Source organism: Pelobates fuscus, chromosome 1 (assembly GCF_036172605.1).
Source record: "Pelobates fuscus isolate aPelFus1 chromosome 1, aPelFus1.pri, whole genome shotgun sequence".
NCBI lineage: Eukaryota > Metazoa > Chordata > Amphibia > Anura > Pelobatidae > Pelobates > Pelobates fuscus.
In genome coordinates, this window is record NC_086317.1 from 217,582,142 (window position 1) to 217,589,317 (window position 7,176).

The following is a 7,176-nucleotide window of genomic DNA, read 5'->3' on the forward strand; positions in this document are numbered from 1 at the left end:
ATCGGACGCTCGACTACCCAGACACCGCTCAGACCTCCAGGATCACCAAACCGTATGATCCAAACTACCGAACGGCCCGCCGTTCGGTAGTTTGCATTCCCCAGTCTAGGGGATTCATCCGAACCAAAGATTGGGGTCGGATGGCTGAGCCGTTCGGCACTTTTTATTCAGTGAAGTAGACCGACTACAGGGCCAGGATCTATGGAGCTGTTTTCGGCTACTGTGTCCCTGCAGTCGGTCAAATCTTAAAATCTCTGTAACTCCCGAACCCCTGGTCTGATCTGGGTGAAATTTGAGTATGTTTCTCACCCAGAGCAGACCTACCAGGGGACCCCTCATTTATCCTCGTACCCCCCGTATTTAGGGGACATTCAGAAACTGGGGAAAACTCGGTTCCCTCTAATTAATTTACCTGCTAATCTAAGGGGAGGAGAGGGAGGGGAGGGGATTGTGAGGTGATTGGTTGTTTTGAGTTACCTCCCTTGCATGGGAAAAAGCCATAAAAGAAATTGTGTGAATAAAGCTGACAGTTGACCTCCAAGCTATGTGTCGTCTAGTTCTTGGAGGGAAGGGATTGTAACTACGCTACCCGTTTGATACCTGTATTGGATTGCTGTTCCTGTCTACCAGCGGAGCTACCTTGGATCATACCTCTACTCCGCTACAATTGGTGGCAAGCGACGGGATCGTACTACACAGCAAGAGGCATTCAGCAGGAATTAAAAAGGACTGAATGGAAACAGATTATACCCTCTTGAAACGGGACACGCTAAAAGAGTTACTGGAAGCGAGAGGGAGGATAGCAAGCAACAAAACAAAGGCTATCCTAATCGCCGAACTCATGGAAGGAGACAGAGTCGCAGCTGCTGCAGCACCTCCAAGGGAGGGGGAAGAAACTGAGTTTACCAGAGAATATAGGGCCAGGATGGCTCTATTCTCACCAGCCATGGCAGCACAGAAAGCAGACCAGGTGTACAACGATGTACAGGCTCTCTTTATGCAGCGATCAGCGCAGGGAAGCGCAACAGCGGCCCCCACCCCGCCAGCGAAAGCTAAAATACCGTACCAGGTATTCAAAGCCTTTAATGATACCGAGGGGGACATTGATGGCTATTTACAGAACTTTGAACTTTTGTGCCAGCTGCATGCCATTAGCACTGAAGACCAAGTACGAGTGCTAGCAGGTAACCTATCCGGCCGCGCAGCAGATGCCTACCGAGCTATGCCGGCAGAGGATATCCGAGACTATCAAAAGGTAAAACAAACCTTGCTCGCACGGTATGCCATTACGCCTGAAGCATACCGAACACAGTTCCGGAAATTACCCAAATCAGAAAAAGACTCACATGCAGAATTTGCACACCGCCTACAACGGGCAGCTGACGGGTGGCTGGAGGCAGCCAAAGCCGTCACGGCCCAAGAGATCAAGCAGTTGATGCTGCTGGAACAGTTCTACAAATGTTTGTCTCCGCAGTTACAGATCTGGGTAAGAGACCGCAAGCCCCGTACTCTGCCTGAGGCCGCTCAACTAGCAGATGAGCATCAGGACTCCCGGCGGGAACAGCATTTCTCCAGTAGAGTGCAATCTACGCCAGCTGTCCCCCAGCTTACCCCAGTAAATCCGCCCCGACCAGGGGGGACCTACCAGTCCCAACCCCCCCGGTACAACAACCGGGCATCTGTCCGGTGCCATGCATGTAACCAGCTGGGTCACATGCAACGAGACTGTCCCCAAAACCGGACCAGACCGGCCTGGACCCCTCAACGACCACCAACCACCCCCCGAGCCGCGGTACACTGCTATCAGGGCAGACCCTGGGCTCAACCTTTCACCTCTACCCAAATAGAAGAACCCTTGGGCACCCTCCATGAGGTAAACCCGGTCCAGGCGGCCTCAGACAACCGCCAGGGCCACCGACAAGTGGTCCATGTGGAGGGCAAGCGGCTGGAGGGGTTAAGAGATTCTGGGGCCACCATCACTCTGGTACGGAACCATTTAGTGGCCCCGAACCATCTCACTGGAGATTGCATTGCAGTTCGAGTGGCAGGGGGAGCTATCTACAAGGTACCCACTGCTAAACTACACTTGGACTGGGGAGCGGGGGCAGGACAAATTGAAGTGGGGATGATGCAGGATCTACCTGCCGATGTGATTTTGGGGAACGATTTGGGGGAGCTAACGTCCGCTTTTGTCACCCGGCCTCCTCCACAGGAAGCCTACCCGGTCGTTACCCGTCAACAGGCTCGCACCACGGCACCCCACCTTGACTCTGAGGCTCAGGTAAGCACGAACCCCCCTGATCACACTGTATTACCCTGGGCTGCCCCATTAGAATTTGGTAGCGAGGTCGCCCTGGACCCGTCCCTACAGGTTTACAAGGACAGGATAGATAAAGACCAGACTGGCAGAGAGGGGGAGAAATATGCTTGGGATAAGGGGTTATTATACCGGTATGCAGAAAAGATAGTAGCCGGGTCAATCCCTGTACCCATTAAACAGTTAATTGTGCCTCGAAAATATCGACAAGAGTTAATGCGGATCGCCCACGACATTCCCATGTCCGGACACCTAGGGATCAGCAGAACCAAACATCGGCTGCTCCAGAACTTCTTCTGGCCAGGGATATCACAGGATATTAAACAATACTGTAATACCTGTGATACCTGTCAGAGAGTGGGAAAGCGGGGGGACCGATACAAGGCCAAACTACACACCCTGCCCATTATTGAAGAACCCTTTAGCCGGGTAGCGGTAGACATTATCGGACCGCTGAAACAAAAAAGCCCGTCGGGTAAGAAATACATATTGACCGTGGTAGACTATGCCACTAGATACCCCGAAGCAGTAGCCCTGACGAATGTACACGCAGAGACCATAGTAGACGCCCTCATGCGTATATTTACTCGTATGGGGATTCCCCGGGAGATTATTTCCGATCAGGGTACCCAATTCACGGCCGAGGTCACGCAACAGCTTTGGAAAGTATGCGGAGTCCGAGCTATCCTTAATTCCCCATACCACCCCCAGTCCAATGGCCTCTGCGAACGGTTTAATGGGACCTTAAAACAAATGATCCGCACGTTCGTAGCCACTCAGAAGAACTGGGAGCGGTTCTTACCCCATCTCCTGTTCGCCTACCGAGAGGTGCCCCAAGAGTCCACTGGGTTCTCTCCCTTCGAACTGTTGTTCGGAAGGAGGGTAAGGGGACCACTAGACCTAATAAGGGAACACTGGGAGGGGGGAACGACCATTGACGGCACCCCTATCGTACCGTATGTGTTGGAGTTTCGGAACCGCCTGGAAGAATTGACCCGGGCTGTGCGCCACAACCTCCAGGCGGCCCAGACACGCCAGCGCCAATGGTATGATAAGGGAGCCAGGGACCGCAGCTTTCAGGTCGGCCAGAAGGTACTAGTCCTACGCCCCGTCCCTACTGACAAGCTGCAGGCTTCCTGGCGGGGCCCATTCAAGGTGGTAGAGCAGGTCTGCGATACCACCTATATAATCGGCCCCTGCGCCGGGACCGGGGACAGACGCATGTTCCATGTGAACATGCTGAAGCCCTACCACGAGCGCACGGAAGAAGTATCCGCCATCTGCGCCTCGGCTGCAGAGGACACAGATAACCTACCCCTCCCTGACATGCTGGCCCGAGGAACGCTCCCAGAGGATCTCGCAGCCGTACAGCTAGGAGACCGCTTGAATACCCAGGAAAAAGCTCAGGCCCAAAGTTTAATTAGGGAAAAAGGAGCCACTTTTTCCAACCTCCCGGGATATACCCCGTTAGCTACCCATCGGGTAGAAACCCTAGATCCGATCCCACTCCGTCAACCGCCCTACCGCATTCCCGAAGCAGTGAGGGGAAACATGTACAAAGAACTGAAGGAAATGTTGCAGTTAGGGGTAATTGAGCATTCCGATAGCCCCTGGGCATCCCCCGTAGTACTCGTGCCAAAGCGGGATGGAACTACCCGCTTCTGTGTAGATTACCGGAGGCTCAATGATAAAACCATATCCGATGCCTATCCCATGCCCCGGATAGACGAGCTATTAGACAAAATGGCTAGGGGGAAATACTTAACCACCATTGACCTTTGTAAAGGATATTGGCAAATTCCTCTAGCCGAGGACGCCATTCCCAAGTCGGCCTTCGTCACCCCATTTGGCCTGTACCAATTCCGGGTCATGCCATTTGGGATGAAGAACGCCCCGGCCACCTTCCAGAGGACTATTGGACGGGTTTCAGGAATACGCTTGCGCCTATCTAGACGACATAGCCATCTTTAGCTACTCCTGGGCCGATCATCTAGACCATATCGGAGCGGTACTAGACCGCATCCGGGAAGCCGGACTGACCCTCAAGCCCAGTAAATGCCATATAGGGATGGCCGAGGTCCAATACCTCGGACACCGAGTAGGCAGCGGCCACCAAAAACCCGAACCAGCCAAAATAGAGGCCGTAGCTAAATGGCCAACTCCCCGCACAAAAACCCAGGTACTAGCCTTTTTGGGGACGGCAGGATATTACCGAAAGTTTGTACCTAACTACAGCGCCCTAGCCAAGCCCCTTACCGACTTAACCCGCAAAAACCTTCCCAAATTAGTAGTATGGGCCCCAGAGTGTGAACAGGCCTTCCAACTCCTAAAAAATGCCCTTGTTAATGCCCTTGTGTTGGCTGCTCCCGATCCGACTAAACGCTTTCTCGTCCATACAGACGCTTCAATGTTCGGATTGGGAGCAGTACTGAGCCAGATCGGAGCCGATGGCGGTGAACACCCCGTAGCTTACCTCAGCCGAAAACTTTTACCCAGAGAAGTAAGCTACGCCGCCATCGAAAAGGAATGCCTTGCCGTGGTGTGGGCCCTCAAGAAACTACAGCCCTATTTGTATGGACAAACATTTTCCCTGCTCACAGATCACAACCCGTTGGTCTGGCTGAACCGGGTGTCAGGAGACAATGCCAGACTGCTGCGCTGGAGCTTAGCGCTTCAGCCATTTGATTTCAATATCCAATATCGCCCGGGGAAGCTCAATGGAAATGCTGACGGGTTATCTCGACAAACAGAACTGGACAAGTGATCTGTGGGTACTCCTCCAGACATCCCCAAGCCGATCCGTTGGGATCAGACTGTGTATGCTGGCTTGGTTCTGGGGGAGCATTGTGGCAGAAGCAGCCACCAGAGACTCTTAGTTATAATGCCGTTGTACTTAGCTCTATATATCTATGTATATAATGTATGTTGTCCAGCAGGTTAATGTAATCGGTCCCCGAGCCAGATATACTTACCCGGTTCGGGAACCGATTAAAAGTACCGAAATGCCAGACCACCCTGCTGTGGTCGTGTGTCTCCTGTTCAGAGAGACACAATGTTGCACGTATTGTTAACTGGGTCCGTGGGTGGCCGCCGTTCGCCTAATCTCCACGTGGCGGCGGCCATCTTAACTGCCGAACAGCGGTGTTTGGTCGTCGAGCGTCTGGAACTAAAATCGGACGCTCGACTACCCAGACACCGCTCAGACCTCCAGGATCACCAAACCGTATGATCCAAACTACCGAACGGCCCGCCGTTCGGTAGTTTGCATTCCCCAGTCTAGGGGATTCATCCGAACCAAAGATTGGGGTCGGATGGCTGAGCCGTTCGGCACTTTTTATTCAGTGAAGTAGACCGACTACAGGGCCAGGATCTATGGAGCTGTTTTCGGCTACTGTGTCCCTGCAGTCGGTCAAATCTTAAAATCTCTGTAACTCCCGAACCCCTGGTCTGATCTGGGTGAAATTTGAGTATGTTTCTCACCCAGAGCAGACCTACCAGGGGACCCCTCATTTATCCTCGTACCCCCCGTATTTAGGGGACATTCAGAAACTGGGGAAAACTCGGTTCCCTCTAATTAATTTACCTGCTAATCTAAGGGGAGGAGAGGGAGGGGAGGGGATTGTGAGGTGATTGGTTGTTTTGAGTTACCTCCCTTGCATGGGAAAAAGCCATAAAAGAAATTGTGTGAATAAAGCTGACAGTTGACCTCCAAGCTATGTGTCGTCTAGTTCTTGGAGGGAAGGGATTGTAACTACGCTACCCGTTTGATACCTGTATTGGATTGCTGTTCCTGTCTACCAGCGGAGCTACCTTGGATCATACCTCTACTCCGCTACAGAGAGCGGTACTGAACCCCTGCAGGGATTTATCTCCCTCTTAATACCTCATTTGTGGGCTATGGATTTACTGTAGTGTGTAGTAGAGGGGAGTGAGGTTCCGAGTGAGCTAAGGCAAAATTAACAGTGTAACAGCCTGTTTGTAATGTGCTATTGTGGGCAGAGATTAGTGTATAGGTTGCCTTATTGCACACTTAAACAAAAGGAAATAGTAAAAGTAGAAAAAAATAAGTAAACATATGAAACATATCTTCTTAGTTAAATAAGAAAGAAACTGCGGTGTTGCGACCTGGAGGTCCCTCAGACAACAGGAGAGCTTATGTCGGCCACGGCTCTTCAGGTTTTCCCTGGTAGAAGTGCCGTGCGTGGAGCTGTTCGGGATGTAAACTCCACCACCACGGATGGGTCCAGTCGGGACAGGCTTGTAGATGTTGCTTGAGGAGGCTCAGTAATGCCCAGCTTGCATAGGTGCGACTCCAGGTCTAAAACGTTGCGTGGACAGTAAGTATTGTCCTGGTACTGAAATGTGAGCTATTTTGGTATTCCTTAGTGGTATGGTGCACTCTTGTTACGGAGCTCTATCAATAGTGGTAGCAGAGCCCTGCACCACTTAGTGGTGCCTTTGGTGAGATCTGGGAATAGCATTCGCGTTGACCCCTTAAATTGTAGGGGAGTTTTCCCTTTGACAGCCGTCAACAGGAGGGTCTTTTCCTGTAGCGATTGGAAACGGACTATAGGTCTGTCTGAGCGTCAGTCGGTGAAGTCCTCCTCTTTGGTCATCTGAACAGACCGTCCAGTCTCACCAGCCCCCTTATAAGTATAAAATGTACCTTTTATTTCTAGAGCCATACGGGTCTGCTGAAAAGGCAGTGTTTGCATGAACATGCCTGCAGGGACAGTCTATACTTACCAGAATAAATACAATGAGCTGTAGTTGTTCTGGTGACTATAGTGTCCCTTTAAGGGGTTAAACAACATCAGCAATAAAGGAGGTGTAAACATTGGATGACTGGAAGGGTGGGG